General features: G+C 39.2%; 1 protein-coding gene across 3 annotated transcripts in view; it reads left to right on the forward strand.

Moving 5' to 3' along the window:
• The window catches only part of HECW2 (HECT, C2 and WW domain containing E3 ubiquitin protein ligase 2), a 222,182-nt gene that overhangs the window by 32,459 nt on the left and 172,365 nt on the right, over positions 1 to 17,358 (forward strand). Inside the window, exon 1 of one of the 3 annotated variants that reach the window (XM_068948247.1) lies at positions 9,874 to 9,955. The exons of the other annotated variants lie outside the window; for them this stretch is intronic. The gene's annotated coding sequence lies outside the window, so the exon portion shown is untranslated. Of the gene's footprint in view, positions 1 to 9,873; positions 9,956 to 17,358 lie in introns of those variants that run through there. 3 annotated transcript variants of the gene reach the window in all.

Below are 17,358 nucleotides of genomic sequence, written 5' to 3' on the forward strand. Positions count from 1 at the left end.
TCAGCAATAAAATACTCACTTTTACCAGGTTGGTCTTCTGGTGTTTTAGTGAACTGAATAGGTTTACCGTGCGACTAGGTGATTGCCAGAACAGATGCAAAGTAAATGATGGGACTGCTTCAGCAGCAGTATTGGTAGAGATCAGGACTGGACCTTTTTCCTGGTGGTGAGATGTTGATTTGGCTAAACCTGTAACGTGGAACTACCTTTTGTGGCTTTTACATCACTGGTATATTTTCATTCTCAAATCTAGAAAAACATAGCCCCCAAAATTATATATTCAACTCTCCTCATTTGTTTCAAAAATTAGAAAGTATACGGTGTGTTGAGTGAGCCTAGAAAATTGTATGTTCAGTTCTAGTCCTAGGTTCAAAGATTTGAGAAAATAGTGAGTCCTGGACACATTCCAGTCAGGGACTGGTAAGTCTTTGCTTAATTGAGCCTCAACCATATGGTGCAGTTCAAAGGTCTAAGCAAAAATGTGCTGCCACCTCATTTATGAGGCTTACATTAATGTGCTTACAGTAGGAGAAACAATATTTCTTTTGCTGCCACTTTCTGTTCAGGTGTCGACCTAGCACTTCTCAGTAACAAATAGGCCTAATAATGGCAATAAATACCAGCTTCAGAAAGCTCCTCCAAATCACGTGCAATTTTAGGCAAATTAAGAGATTTCACAAATATATGCTAATGATATTGTCTAAAATACAGCAAGTTGTAATTATAATGATTTTCAAGAAGTTATATTACCTGGAATATTTTGTTTTTCTCGGAATTTACATCTGCCATTATATTTAATGTCACATGAGAACCTACCTGCCTTTGTAGAAGTAATATTATAACTTAGTATGAAAGTGGTAGCTTGATGCTCAAGTGGCATTCATTATTCATTGGACTGTTATGTGGAGATGATGTTTTCTGTGATAATATATTGCAGGATTTTACTGAAATTATTCAGACATCTTTGATAATAGGGTAGTAAAATACCATAAATTAACCATCGAGGCCAAACTAAGTAACATTTATTCGCTCTCTTCCTGCTGCATTCAGCTTTTTCACTAGGAAATTAATTCCACTCATCTTTAATAAGATGCATTAGCTTAGAATAAAATTTGCTATACAAATCTGATCTTAACAGACTTTTCAGAACTTAGTTCTTTTTCTATTCACTGATAAAATCCAGCTACAAATATTCACCTTGCAGAATACTCACCTTGCAGTAATCTGGTCACATAAAAACCAGACTGCTTACATAGCTGAAGTCACACGATGAAAAACCTCCAATATGTGTTGTTGAGTAATGACATCTCTGGCCACTGAGCTGGAGTCCTTGAAAGTGAGATACATTTTTGCCTGTATAGACTGCACTTTGTCAGTGCAGGATTGTTCTTTATAGAATAAGGATAGCACTGTGTGTAGTTGTAGTCTTACTTTAAAAAAGTCTAGTGATGAGCTATCCAACATGTTCAGGCTTACTTCTTCACTAGAAAATAGCATTTCATACATAGTTCTAGGCAGTGGAGAATTAGTCCCACAGGTTCCAAGTGTATGACCCCATCAGTCCCCCCATCAGGCAAAACCTTGCTGTGGAAATCTGGGTAGATGCCACAGTAGAGCACGTAGGCTGTTTGTTATGTCTGTGCTTTTAGTTTGTCATCATGTAGATCCAAGTTTCATCGTATACTGTTTGGTACTTGGTTTCAGCGTTAAGAAAGTGCTTTTTTATTTCAAGCAAACGTTGGAGAAATGGAGTGCGAGTAAAGTCTCAGAAAGGTGCCTTATGAGACAGCTGTTGTAAAAACACAAAGCTAAGGTTTGAATTCACTGACCAAAAAAAAAAGGAAACAAAAAAAAATGAGGGGTGTTGATCTGGCAAGAATGATATATCCTGTGAATTGTACTGCAAAACAAAGAAGACAAAAGGCATTTTAGTTTTATTGTAAAGCGAAATGGCCAACGCAAAACTCAGACATAGAATACTGTGCTGCCTACCTCAACTCAGTAATGTTACTATAAAAACAAAATAACATTTGTCAGTGAAAAAACACTTTTGTTAGGTTTCAGATACAGCTAGATTTTTTTGCCATATGGTAACTCTGTATTCCTGCTCTGCAGTCATACCCCTGCCCAAAATCTTGCATGGGATTTAAATGGTTCCCTAATTCAGTGATGTGAGCTCAGTGGAAGCCTGACAGGTATTCCTGCTCCAACTCTGCCAGTATAAGACCGACTTTGATCTGTTCAAGCTGCGCTCCAAATATCCTTGCAATGATGTCATCTGCGTTTCAGAGTATGTACAGCTGTAAATGCTTGTAGCGATCTATTTTCACCATTATCCTTCCCCCTGTGTTGGAGTTTTTAGAGAGTATGTGCAGATTTTTGCAGAACTGGACTTATTCTGAATGTTTTTTCTTATCTTTGAGTTTTAAATGTTTGTCTCAAGGACTGTTCTTCTTGGCTCTGCTCTTCCAAAGCACCTGCAGGGCCTTAGCAGTGGACTGCAACATAAATTCTTAGGCAGATTACACAAACATGAGTTACTACATATTCAGCAGTATACCCCATCACTCTTCCACAGACGACACAGGCAGGTCATGATTTGGGTTCTTATAAGGCTCAGCAGGTAGGTGTACTGTTGATCGCTCTCAAACTCTTATTTGGGTCTTATTTTCTATGTTCTGTGCTGTATTTTTATTTACCTTGTAAACCCAAGTATTTTTTGTTGTTCTTTGTTAGCGTGAAGATTTTTAATATTGTTGCTTCACCTAATGTTCTTTACTGCCATTTTTTCTTCCTTGTATATGATCATTCTGTTCTCCAAGCAGTATTAAAATTTCCAATGGGATTGTTTTTCACAGATATATTGCCATGTTTTTGGCTTTTGCTTAACTTGAAGCCTATGCTTAAATTCATCCCTGTTCAGCTAAGCAGTTATGTTTGTGTTTGAATTTAAGTGCATGCTTAATGTACAAGTGCTTTTCTGAATGTTAATATGCCTTATTGTGGCTTTAGTTTGGAGCACTTATTTTTATGCGTTTGACCGAGGTCCCCATTCTCGGTCGTACTAGTCACTACATCACTGTATCACCTGATCTAAGTATTCAAAATTTACAAGCCTCAAAAATCCTTTTTGTTTTGTAATACACGAAACAAATGTTGGAAACCTGTGTAAGAATTCTGAGTTTTGTTTTCTAAAACATTGTTATCACATGGCAGAAGAACGTATGCGAAAGTTATTTGTAGAACACTTTATGTAGATTTTGTAGGAATGAAACCCACCTACAGGTCTTTATCTATTCTTCTGGCTATTTTTCGAGCATTTGATATATGAACAAAGTATTGGTACACAAAAGTATTGGTTCATGCGCTAGAGCTGCATAGCGAACTCTTATTAAATGAGTATGTATTAGGAATAGATAGGTTGCAACATTTTGATATGCTTAGGTACCATAGACTATATCTAAAATATGTTAGGTTTTATATTCTCAGGGCACGTATGCTGCCCTAGTTATGAACTCAAAGCTTGCCATTGCTATATTTCTGCATAATGGCAAGGAAATAATGTTGGGTGAAAATTAAATTTGAAATCCTGTAACACCTTGCAGTAACAAGGTAAAAATTTCAAAACGCAAGCGCTTCCGTTTGCTTTGAGCCTAAATAGTGGGTGAGATTGTACTGATGACTGTTAGGGTTTTGCGGCTATCTTTGTAACGTTGCTGGATATGGTTATGGTGACGCTGCCCCGCAGAGAAATAATTGAACGCTGACGACTTTAAGATTGCCATCATTTGTATAGTATGCAGTCAGTGAGGGAAAGTCTTCTCTCTAAGGAGTTGGCGTAAGAGTTGGGGAAGGTGAAGCTCTAGTAATTTTCATCATTCTAAATTAGCCAAAATAACGGTCTTAAGTGTTTGTACTTTGGACGACTCTGTGGATTCTTAAATACCAATTTACAGTTCTTTTATAAATGGTAGAGGATATAGTGGGTAAGGAAGCTATTCTGGATGAAAATCATTTAAAGTGCCGTTCAAAATGTACTTGAGGAAGGTTTAGCTGGATTAGGCATAGGGCAAATGCTGCTTTGTTGATTCTTCAGGCTTTCAGAGTGGCTTTATTTTTCTGGCATTAATATTTTTTTGTCCTGTGCAGGATAAGTAAGTGTTTGACACTTCTCTCTCACAGTTTATGTTTAATGTTGAGTTTCCATTGCTGATCATGCCTGAAATGTATTTGCATGTTACCCTGTTTGACAAGAGCAGTGAAGCACAAGCACCTCCTTAAGAGAAGCTCCCACTTACAGAGAGAAATACTATATTTTTGTCTCAGATGCAGGATCATTTTCCAGCTCTGCTAATTGCACATTCAATCTCATGTAAGATATAAAAGGAATTAATGTCACTAGGGTAACCCGCTTTAATGTCACTAGGGTAACCCGCTTGCCTGGATGCCAAATAAATTACTATTTTCTTTAAATAATTTAAGGAAAACTCATTGGTAGCGTAGCCTGCCTACTTAATGTCTGCTGTTTCTTTGGTTTCTAAATGCATCTTTGCGGTAATTGTTGCAGTTGTTGGGAAGGGGTAAGACTCCTAAAGAGATCATTTGAGAATTTTACTCAAATTTTTGGCCAAGTGTATAATTTCAATAATGATTGTTGTTGTCTAGTGAGGTGTAAACTAATGTAAGAGGGGCACAAGATAAATACTCTAGGATTTGATTCCTCATGGTGTTAGTGATGTGGCATTTCTGTGCCACCTGCTTGAGCCTGTTCTGCTCTCACTTCACTGGGGATAAGTCAAGAGTAGTTCCACTGGTGTCAGGGCAATCTCCAGGATTCTGATACAGACCTGTGATCCTCCTTTCAGCCTCACTAATGTCTTGATACCTTCATAATCTTCTATCATTTGTCTTCTCAGCCTGACATTGGACTGTTTCCCCACAGACTCCTCCTACTTGCTTCAGCAAGAATATTCCAAAAGAACAAAGTGTTCATTTTCTTCAGTTCTAGAAGCTTCCTGATTTTACAAAAGCATGATCCATTGATACTGTAACATACTGCCTCAACACAGGTGGCATATACTGGGTATTAAAATGGTTTTCTTTGCAGATTTGATTGATGCATTTATATGTCAAATAGCAAGATTGTGAAAGTGTGTTTTATAGTGACATTTAAGTATGACTTTGGATGCAGTGTGTAAGGATCTAATTCTATATTACTTGCCTAAGGGTACAGTTCTAAAATTAAATTTCTGCAATTGCCAATAGAAACTGACAATTGCTTTTATCATCATACCTTTAACCACAGTTCAGTGATCTTTATGTATAATTCAGCACATATCTGGAAACATTAGGAACTGTAGCAGATTTAATTTCTGTACACAAGAACTATTTAAATAATTTCACAAAATGTTCTTGAAGATTGCTTTATTAAATTAATTAAAATATATTTTTTTATCAGCAGTTTAAATTTTTCTAAATGATTAAACACATCTGGTTGTGTGTTTATTTCCTTTATATATTAATATTCCTCTAGATCCGATCCCAGAAGGCCAAGTCGGGTAAATGTTCAGAGATAGCCACTGGAGTTTTGCCAGATTAAGGTCTGCAGATTTGAGCTCTAACCAGATTAGCCCAGATGGCTCAGTGCACTGACTTTCTATTGTATTCATCAGAAGGGTGGAGAGCTGCTGTGAAGCCCCTTGACTCTTTGGCTGAATACGTGCCTGCCCTGGCACCAGATAATACCAGATGGTGACAGTTCCCCAGGGCCCATAGCAAGCTGCAGGCAGCTGGAGCAGCGAACTGCAGGCTCGCCTCCCCTTGCTGTGCCCTCCCCTCTCTCTGCTCAGATTGCAGGGGTGCGTGGCTTCCAGTGGCTGGGGAACTCCACAGCCACTTAGGGACTCCTTTATATCACAAAAATCTCCAGCTGCGAAACCGCAGATGGTTTCCACTCTCATTATGCTTTTTGTGCAGCACAAAGGAAGCAGGACAGGCCACAGAACATGCCCTGCAGATTTTGGCACCCAGAGTGATTCTTTTAGTTTATACTTTCACCTGCTGCACAGTAATCTGTCCAAAAGTCTTGTGAAACATTACATTTCCATCCCATGCGAATGTTCTTCTGATTGATCCTTTTAGCCCTTTTTTTTTGGGTGGCTTTTTAATGGTCATGACAAGAAAATTCTTATTTTTGTTTTTCAGCTTGGTTCATTGTCTTGCAGGTAATTAAACTGCTGGGAAAATGTGAAATCTTCATATTATATAGAATTGCATTTATTTCTTTTAGCAATTAAAACTATTGTATAGGCAACTTACCGTGTCACAGGGCATTGTTCTTCGTGCACCCTGCTGCTCAGCACGCAATGCTAGATGATGACCTTAAGTAATGATTCTCAGCTCATTCTCTGTGTACTGTGAATGATAACCTAAAGGAAGAGAAAGGAGATGGGAAGTACTGGAATATTGTTTTATTTTATTTGTTTAACGTTTGCTGCTTGTTGTATTTCACTTTTTCAGTAGTTATTTCTAAAAATAAGTATTTGTGTGGGAATAAGCAAATACTGCTGGGTAACAGGCATGTTGCTTGTGAATATTAATGTCTAATGAATTATTTTAATTACATGTCCCCTTCTAATATGTCATCAAGGTTAGAACAGCTGAACATCCTTTTTCAAGGGGGTACATTCTTATGCCACTATGTCATAGGTTTTCCTCATATATGGCAGGTACTGTAAGGATCACAATTAGAAATTTTAGATTAGTTTATTGTTATGGTAAAAGATTTTTATAGTTCACAACGTTTTGCAGTTATTTTTTGTTTTCTTACTAAATCATTTTGGGTGATGACTGAAAATTGCTTTTTCTCCAGTGAAATCTTTTACCAAGAATAAGTAACAAAAGCATTATTTGAAAGTTTTAGTATTCTAGTTCTACGGTACCTATTTTTTAGATGCTAATCTCAAGGTAAGAGTAGTATCGTTTCTGTAACTTTCATCCATTAATACCTTCGCCACAGATGCCTTGTAACTTTAGCTGTAACTTAACTGTAAGATATGCAAAAAGATATTTCTCAGCGCAGAAATATGCCAGCACGCGTTGTGCCTTGCATGTCTCTGTTACAGAATGTTATCAGAGCCCTAGCAGAAGACGTTAGGACTACCTGCTTGGGCAAAGTTGATTTTGAATGAGTGACTGTTGAGTTGATTTCTTTCATACTAACTTCCCAGAAAAGGAGAGGTGAGATTTATCCAGGTAGGGGAAAAAGAAAACAAAAGCAGTGGAGTGGAGTGGGAAAGAGGAGAAAGGACAGCTGTTCGCTCCAGAAAGGCAGGCCGTTTTTCTCCATCTTTGTGTCTGTTGAAAGTTCACTAACCATATCCTCAGGACCTGACTCAAAAAAGTAAGCCTACTCCTTACTAGCATGGTGCCCACAACTGGTAAAGCACCCTACTACATTGAGCATGAAGGTAGGAGAAACAGCAATTCCTCTATGAAGCGTCTTCATAGGGAGGTCATACAGCCAACTCCGTTCAGTTACAGGCACAGGTTATACCTGAGGAAATTAGAAAACAATCCTAAACCATAGCAGAGACGTAGGAGGTCTGTAGACTCAACATATGTCATCACATATCACGTGACTGTATCAGAAATATAGACTATAGAAACTGGCAGGTATGTAATTACCAAAAAGCAGTAGTGCTGAATTTCTGCAAACTTTTTTTATTGTACTGTTGTTGTGATTGCCATTGCCACCTTTTATGTTTGTGAGAAGTGAAGGGGCCTTTAAAGATTCATATGAACTGAAGTTTACTTTTAGCAAGCTCAGTGGAAGTAGGATTTTTCTAGCATGGGTGCAATAACATTCTGAAACTCCATTTTGAGGGAGAGAAACATGAAAATCCAATGTATGATTTATGTATTTTTTTTTAATTTGACAGCTGAAAAGTGTTAACTTAGAGACAGTCAGCACTCATGTCACACAGTCAAAGGGCTTTTCCAGTTTGCAAATCCACTGAGAATAATTCATTAGCTAACGGTTTTCATCTTCTCAGTTTCTGATTTTGTGATTATAAACATGTCATGATAACCAAAACCAAAGCACAAATAATTAATTATAAATGTGATGAAACTCTTGGCACTGCACATCTTTTTTTCAGTCCTCAGCTTGTTTCAGGAAGTAAAATAGGCATGATATTATCAATGCCAAGTGAAGGTACAGCTGAAGAGAGAGATGTATCTAAAAATGCCCAAATCACCACTAACCTAAATCATCCAAATCTGAGCCTTAATGTAAATCTAAACCGAGTTGTTGCAGTGATACATCAGAGTAGCGTTATTTGAAGAACAAAGAGTACAAGGAACGTTTGTTTAAGACTAATCATTTGCACACTAAGCGTGTTCCAGCTGCATTGCAAGTGCCAATGCTTGTGCAGTTCATAAAAAATGTAACTGACAAAGTTTTTAAACTTCAGATAGATGGAAGAATTTTAATGACTTTCAGAGTGTGACCTACTTTGGGATACAGCCATATACGCTCATATTTGGAGCAGTTTGTCTAGTGTCATACAGGAGACCTGAATAACAAATTCCCTGATTTTATTGAAGCCCATGACAAAACTGCCATGGGCCTCAACAGAGAAAGGATTCAAGCCCAGGGCTTGGAGAATATACTATAAGCTATACAAAATTTACTTTGTATTTTGAAATACATTAATGTAGTATGGTTGCCAACTGGTCATTCTAAAGAAACAGCTTCTAAATAAACCTATTGATTTGCCTATACATTGGTAGATATATATGATACAGAAATAGATACACAATACAGAATAGTTAGGACTGATGTGCTCTTTGCTTTTAGGAATATTTTGACTTTCTAAGACTCAGGAAAAAAACAAAAAAAAACCCAAAGTTTGAAGTGTTATCTCATAATACCCAGGACCTGAATCATGTATCATCAGCGGCAACTGAGTGTTAGGTGTCCCATTTTTCTGTCACTGGCATTACTGTGGTGTTTGTAAACAGCTGTCGGGCAGTAGTTCTGCAGTATGTTTCACATCACTGGTCCTTTATGTGCATTTGGCATATTAATTTTCACTTACACTTTCATAATCGCATTTTCCTATACAATACACTCTTGTAGGCGTTGTGATGGAGAAAAAAACAGGTAAAATCGACTAAGAGGCAGGCAATATGGAACGGATTGTACCAAACTGCTTCCAGACAGACAGGATAATGGAAGTTAAGGAAATGATAGCGATTGCCTCTTATTCACAATGATGGCACTGGTGTTAGTGCTCGTAACTGTGGGTGAACTGGAAAGAAATAGAAATCGGCGTTTTAGAGCGGCGCTTTCTCTGAAATTACTGTTGAAAGGCAGTAACTTGACCACCTCCCCGCAGCCCTGCAGGGCGCGGTTTGTCACCGCGCTGGCGGGATTTATGCGCCCGCGGCGGCGCCGGGCCGGGGGGCAGCGCCGCCCGCTCCCGGGGGAGCCGGGGGGCCGAGGCGGGCGGGGGCTACCCACAATCCCCCACAGCCCCCCGCCGCCGGCGGGGCGGGAGCAGCCCCCCGCTCGGCCCGGCCCGGCCCTCCGCCGGCGCCGCGCCGGGCAGCGGGAGGCGCCGCCTTTGTCCGCGGCCGCCGGCAGCCCGCCTCCCGGCGCCCCCGCCGGCGCCCCGCCGTGCCGGCCCTGTGACTGGGAGATGCGGCCGCCGCCGCTGCGGAGGGGGCGGGGGGTCCAGCCCCGCCGCTGAGGCGGCGCGGGGGCGGGGGGCGGCGCGGCGCCCCCGCGCGGGGAGGCGCTCGCCCCGCCGTGGGCGCCCAGGGGCCGCCGCCGGCGGGAGCCGCCTGCCGCAAGGACGGGGTGACTGCGGCCGCCGCCCGGCTCCGCAGCGGCGCGGCGCGGCAGCCGCTGCCGGAGCGGGCGCGGAGCCGCAGTGTGCGCCTCGGCGAGGTGAGTGGGCTCCGCCGCGCCGCGGCAGGTGGGCGGCGGGGCGAGCGCCGGGGCCGGGGCCGGGGCCGGGGCCGGGGCGCGGGGCTGCCGCTGCCGGCGCAGGTGCCCTCGGGCCGGGGCCGGCGGGCACACCTGCGGCGGGGCGCGTCCCCTTCGCCCCGGCGCCTCTCCGCCCGCCCGCCCGCCCGCCCGCCCCGGGCCAAGGCTCGCTCGGCTGGCGGGCGCGTAGCCTCCGCAGGGTTTGGTTGGGTTGGCGTTGATTTTAATCCCTTTTTGGCCGTTTAATTACAGCTAATTTTCTATTGACTGTAACTAACATTCTGCCCTGAGAATGCTATTCGGGCACTCTGTGCACTGCATTTATTTCCTCCACTTTTTCCCTCACCATTTGGTATACTTATTTATTTATAAAGATATTCTCCAAATTTCTTATCGTAGCGTCTGTGATGGGGGGAGAGGGGAAGATCATTACATGTCCTTTTCAAAACGGTGAATTTCAATGTTCATTTATATTTTTGTGTACAGAAATACAGAACAATGGCGGGGGGGAGGCTTATATTTGTATTCTGACCGTTCTGTGCATTGTTTGCTAATGTATTGTGGAGGTATTTTTTATTTTCTTAGTACGCTTGCTTTTCTCTAACCTTTTCTGTATACATGTTAATACAAATGATAAGACTATTTAAAAAAAGAAAGTCTTTTTTTTAATCTGCATGGTGCCAAAAATAGGGGGAGTTTATTTTACCTATACAGTTACATAATTTAGTGTCTTTTAGTTTCTGGATAGATATCAGCAGCATATAATTCTAAAGAAAACGCAAATGTCCTTTTGTCTTTTCTGGAATGCTTTGTGGAGAAGTCTTTATGTTACGTTGCGTTACACTGGAATGTTTATAAGAGATTCAGTCTTCAGTTCTTCATGTATCTGAAATCTCTGCGCTGGGCCTTACCTTGCTTCACTTCAGCAATGTACAGAGCTGCTTTTTGTATGCTCTGAAACTTCTTTTGTATTTTTTTTTTAGCAGCAATTGTATTATAAAAAAGTTAAACCAGTGTTAAGTATTTCAGTAAAAATTATTCACAGTGTTAAGGAACAGAAAGAAATCTATGTCACAGATGGATGAAAAAAAACTTTGTCCTACATGCAGCTGACCATTTTCCCCAGTTCCTTGATTCCTTTGGAAAGATCTCCCTTAAGGAGCAATAGTGTGTGAGTGCTGCATCTGACCATAAGGTATGATGTCCTTATTAGCATATGAAAGGAACAAACCTCATGCTTCCTTTCCATCACTACTGTTGTTCAGGCTCTAAAATTCCAAAAATATAGATGCTTTCCTATCAGCTGTAGATACCACAATGGATGTTAGATGCTATTTTATGTGTGTACGTGTATCTATCTATCAGTATCTTACACTGGAATTTAAATACATCACCTTTAAAGTGGACTCTGAGATTGCATGAAATTTCTATGGTTGGCTGGAAACTGTTTTTAAAGTTATACTTAATAATAGTTCAGCTTTTTCTAAATCGAAACGCCTTCAGTTCATCTTCCTTTCTAAACAGCATTCTCATGATGCCAAGGCAAACTTGTGGCATATCTTTCAGGCTTGCTGGCACTATGGAGTTTGTTTTGGCTTGAAGCACTTGACTGTCTCTGCAAAGACCTTCCTTAAAAACATACTTTACTATTTTGCTCTTTATTTTTAAAATTGATTTAGCCAAAAGGCATTTTTACTTGTTTTATATTTCTGGTGCTTTTTCAAACCTGTTAAATTCACAATGTTGTACCTTTAAGAAGCCCTGTGACGTTCCAGTGGCTGCCAGCCAGAACAACATACTGTTTTGTCAGATTTCCTGAGAAGAAATGGAATAAATTTTGTTTTGCCCATTTTGTAAAAATAAATGGTAATATCTAATTGAAAAAACTAACCTTTTTTTTTGTTTCCTCATGTGCCAATATTTTTTACACAGCAACTAAAGCTCTATTATGCTGCAAAATAAGAGGGCTTTCTGAGTGTTGGACTGCAGAATACTTTCTTGAATAATTAAATATTATTCCTTTTCTTATCCAACTCAGGTTTTTTTTTTCCCCAAAAACTTATGTCAGACCGAAATGGGATGTTTAGCTTATTTCACATATTAGCCAATGGAGTAAATGTAATGTACTGGCATTACTGACATAAGGGAGGTAAAGTATCAAAATAGCTATCTGTGTAACGTTACTTAATCATTGGAAATGAGATGTGCTTAAGCATGCGCTTAAAATATATAACATATTGAAGCAACTTGTTCAAGAGTATAAGCAGTGCTGCCTTTTGTAGTATTGGATGCTCAGAGTAGCAAAGCCTAATTTTCTTGATGATCCTGTCGTTGTGCAAGGCATGCTCATAGTCTTTGTCTTCACATTGTCCTTTGCTGATCTTTTGATAATACTGTAAAGGGGGAGAAAGCTGAAGTTCTTCACTTACCAGCAGGAAGAATATTAATTTCATTGCCCAACAGATGGAACTAATAGTAAATAAAACCCAATGAATTGTCATATGATATTTCAGTATCTTAAAAAAAAAAAAAAAAAAAAGGCCATTCTACCAGTGAGTCGAATATTTTATGTAGAAGTCCTCCTTCAACTTACAAGGAAAACAAACTCACTCTTGCAAACTTTGGAGACTGTTATTTCATGGCTCTTCTCAGCTAATGTCACACATGAGGTGTTTATTCAATCATACTAGGGCCTTTGCAGGGTGAGAAGAGTGTGATTAACTATTTTTGTTATAAGCTATTTTCATATTCCAGTTTAGTATCTCAGAAATTTGCCTTGAAATTGAAGTAAACTGTGTACAAACCAAGTATAATACAGGTAGTAATACTGGGCTCCTGTGATGTTTGTGATCTGTTTGACTATTGCTGATGTCGAGGAAAAGACCGAGTCCCTGTGCCTGTTTCTCTGAGTCTGTCGATAAGAGTGACAGTGGTAACAAAGCTTTGTGTGGCGTGGACACGTTGCAAGGGTACCACTTCATGCGGTGACGTTACTGAGCGCTCTTCTCATAGGTTGTCTACCGCTATCAGGTGATGATAGCTTTTTGACATCTAGAGCATGCAGTGTAGCTGAATATGATCTAAGCTTGGAGACTGAAAGGTAGGTAGGCTATTAATTTTCATTGTATAGAAACTGTATTTTACATGGAGTTAGGCCATACCTTCTTGTATTTATGTAAGGCAAGTAGGAGTCTATGATCCTAAAATACTGTAGTACTTGTAAGAAAAGTTCAGCTAACATTTGCAACGTATACGTGTTAGAAACATGACTGATATTATGTAAAAAGAAAAAAAAAGTAGGCATCAGTGCTTGAAACCTGTATCTCGTCTTAAAAATGACGGCATACTTGGTGAAAGTAGCACTGTAGATGTATATTCTTTTCTGAGCATCTTGACAAAACTTCTGAATGGTTGTGTTAAGACGACTGCGGTCACATTGTGAATTCTAATCAGAAACCCTGGACTGTTAAATCGAGATGTCACCATTCATGTTATAAGTTTAAATGTTTCAGTCATGCTTTCCAAGACCTAGGAATCCCATTATTTGTTTTGATGATGTTGATGTTAGGCTTCCAAGTTCTGCTGACAGGATATGTGAATTTAGATTTCAAGGCAAATAACAAGTTATGACCTTCATATTTTCGTCTTATTTGTGGAAAGCTGTTGATTCTTTTTATGATGTTCTCCCTGTTGTACTGAGGAGACTATTGAAGTGACTAAGTCTAATTTCGAATTGGATTTAGACAGTGCAATCAATGACGGCTATCCTGATTCTTTGTGCTAGTATCTTGTGTCATGTTACATTTGCACAGTTTTGTGTCACGACTGTGTTTTTCATGATTGGAGGGGAATGGTATGCTAATACAATTGTTGTTTAACAGACAGTGATTCTTGTAATTTGTTTAGTAAATATCTCCCGAAATGTGCAGTTTAGAAAAAGTAGAAAGTAATTACTTTCAAATGGTGATTCTGAGAGATTGAAACATCATTTTGAAAGAGGTTCTTTTCTTAGAAGTATAGAGGTTTAATCCATTCTACCTGGCACAGCTGCAGCATGTGGGTGTTCCAGAGAAGCAATAATAATAATTGAAATGAATTTGAAATTGAGATGTTAATCCAGCATTATTTATTGAAAAGACTCAATTAGTATAGTCAAGCTGAAGCTGATAGTTGAAATAGTGCACTATTTGTCCATTAGATTGTTAAGGGAGTACCAAAAAGCAGATGATTGATGGGTAGTCTTTGCTGCTTATGTTCAGGGGGTGGGGTAGGAGGAGTCATTATGGCATAATTAATAGTTTATTTCTTTGCTCTTTATATTACCATTGGAAATTATCTGAAGAAATCGTTGAAAATAAAGACCAGTATGCTGAAATACAAAAAGGAAAAAAAAAGATAAACTGTACTGTTGAGCTGGTGTTTCATGGTGCCAGAGTACAAGAAATTATGTGATAAGTAGACAAACTGGGGAGTTACGCAGACATCCTAGCATATTTGGTTCAGATTTCTTAAGGTGCGCATGTCTCTATAAGTGTGTATACAGCTTCTCAAAGGAACAATTGCACTTGTGGCATTTCAGCTATAAAACCTCTAATAACATTGTCAATATGCCTATAGCGTTTAAATTCGGTCGCTTGTATTGGCCGTCAGAGAAAGATATTAGGTAAGAACAATTAATATTTAGATGATAAGCCCACCGAAATATTGCACGAAGGGCAGTCAAGTGTGTGTTTTGTTAAGTGCTATGGTGGCCCGGATCCATTGGCTAGGATCCACTTGAAAATCAGATTAAAAGTTTCTGTGCTTAACAAATATAATATTATTAGTCTAAAAATTCCCTGAAGGCTAGTATTGTAATTAGATGAGGCCAAAGCATGCAGCAGTAAAATTCATTTTCCTCCAGGAATAACCAACAGCATCTTAAAAAAGAATAATTGACTGATCCTTGTCCAATGAGGTAACCATGGGAAGAAAGACAAGTTTGCCAGGAATGAGTGTGACAGTCACAGCTTCTTACAGTCAGTGGGATGGGTCAGCCGCAGCCTGGTGGGAAGCAGTGAGATCTATGAGAATCGTGCTAAAAGAATGCTCAGAAGTGACTATTCATTAGATGCCCCACATGAAGGGCTTTTGCTAAATTGGATCTTGCAGATGGTAAGTATTGGTAACAGTTGTGAACAATAAAAAATTTTAAAACCAGCAGTTCTATTTGGATTGTGATTGGGATGAAAAGGGATGTTCCCATCTTTGAATCATTTTTTAACCTTAGCTCTTTCAAGAGAGTTTGAGCTTCACGGTTTTAAACTACAGTGCTCCAACTTCAAAAGCTACGCTTGTTATGGTATCTATTTTCTTTCTTTAAGGTGCATCTTAAAACAAACTAGTCAGCTAGCTTGATGATGCTATTCTTCTGCTAGGTTGCTGATTTGAATCTGTTTCAAGCTGGTAGTTTGAGGAAAAATAGTTATTCCTCTCACAAGAAATGATGAGTTTACTTCTTAAAATCCCTATTCTTTCTAATTTCTTTAAAAAGGTAACCACAACTGAACAAAGAACACTAATTCATACTTCTTAATTGATTACAGTAATGGAACTATTGTTAGCAAGGGAATAATTTCCCAAAAACTTGGATTAAATTTCTTAATTAGGTATAATATTAAAAATAGGAAAATTGAGATTATAATTCTAGTAAGCTCTCTGAGGCTTGCAAAAATTTCATTGCGTAAGTAAGGCTATGCCAGTACCTGCTCACTGAGCAGGGTCAGGGCATGGACTCGAACGTTGTCCCGTGGTTGTGGCGCTGTCCCGTTGTTAGCGGGCTCCCTAGCATGCTTTTGGCCAGTGCCAGCAGGCCAAACCAGACAATTGCCCGGGTGCAGCTCAAGGAACACCAGGGACCAGGGGCTTTCGCAAGAGGAAGTATCAATGGGACAACCCAGTTTTGTGTGGAAAGAACATTTAGCACGTGCCTTGTACTGTGTAGCTTCAGAATCTGTTTCCTGGCCTGCTGTGTGTACTGATACAGATGTAGCCATGAAGACAATGCTGCATATTTTTGGATAAGAAAAAGCTCCTAGCATGCTGTGTAACTAAAGAAAAACAAGAAACTGCTGTCCTCTTGATGAGAAAGCAGTGTTTTAAGTGTGCTGCATATTATTTTTTCACATACGTATATATGAACTAGTTTCATATGTTTTGAATAATGTCGTGTTGAGTAATGTCCAGATCGTCCCAAAATGCCATTAAGATCTTGTAAGCATATGTGGCAAAGTATCAAAGCTAGAATAAACGCCAAAACTCTCATTTGTTTTGTGCTGTGCTTTTGTCCCAAATGTTCATCTAATAATCTCAGAGTGTATAGATATGACACCATTTCTGTTTCACTTCTTAAAAGGTGCTTTTACTTCCTTAGAATGAAATATCTTCTTGTACAACGTAACTTAAACCTAGTCCAACATTTAAATGCGTTCTATTAACTGGAATAAGAGTGTGTTCTGAACTTGTTCTGAACTTGAGTAAGTATGTGTTGTGTTGGGCTGTTAGGCGTGGCAAGTTCATATTTCTCGTTATAAAACCACTGGTTAATGTAGAGAACCACTGTAAACACCACAGTGCTGTTTCTCAGCAGGTATAAATTGTTGTGCTGCTTAGAATTATGATAATTTATAATTTAGGCCTTCATTTGTGTCACTAGTTTAGTTTTGCTGAACAGTTACATTTGTTTTTGTTTCTGCTACCAAAGATGTAGGCTTTTTTCTTTTGCCTCCCCCTTTTTCTTTTGCCTCCCCCTTTTTCTTTTGCCTCCCCCTTTTTCTTTTGCCTCCCCCTTTTTCTTTTGCCTCCCCCTTTTTCTTTTGCCTCCCCCTTTTTTCTCTCTTTTTTCTTTAGTATTGTGTTAAACATACTGCGTATTGCAAATGATGGAAGGCTGGTTTTCTAGAGTTGATTTTATCCAGGACTTCATAATAAATATGTAAATAAGGTCAACTTGTCAGATTCAGCATTCTAACAGTTGGACTAATTTAAATAATTAGCCTTATTTTCTGTATTTTAGTGTATTCAGCTAGGTCTTGCATTAATTTCTTCTTGCGTTTTTGAAAATACTCTTTTCCAATGAGATCCTCTGTCTTAGAAACTGACTTACCATTTTGGAAGAAATTTTTCCTTTTATGTTTAGCTATTTCATTTACTTTATAGTAATAATGACTGTATGAAGAGGCATAAACTTAAGTACTGAATTTCTACCTAAGGTAAGTTTAATAATTAGGCAAAAGGATTTGGCTTAGATATACTACAGTACAGTGTTTTTTTTTTTTTTTTTTTTTTTTGATTTATTGATATTCAACTTCTGATATGTTTGCTTC

The sequence above is a fragment of the Struthio camelus genome, chromosome 6 (assembly GCF_040807025.1).
Source record: "Struthio camelus isolate bStrCam1 chromosome 6, bStrCam1.hap1, whole genome shotgun sequence".
In the NCBI taxonomy this organism is placed as follows: Eukaryota; Metazoa; Chordata; class Aves; order Struthioniformes; family Struthionidae; genus Struthio; species Struthio camelus.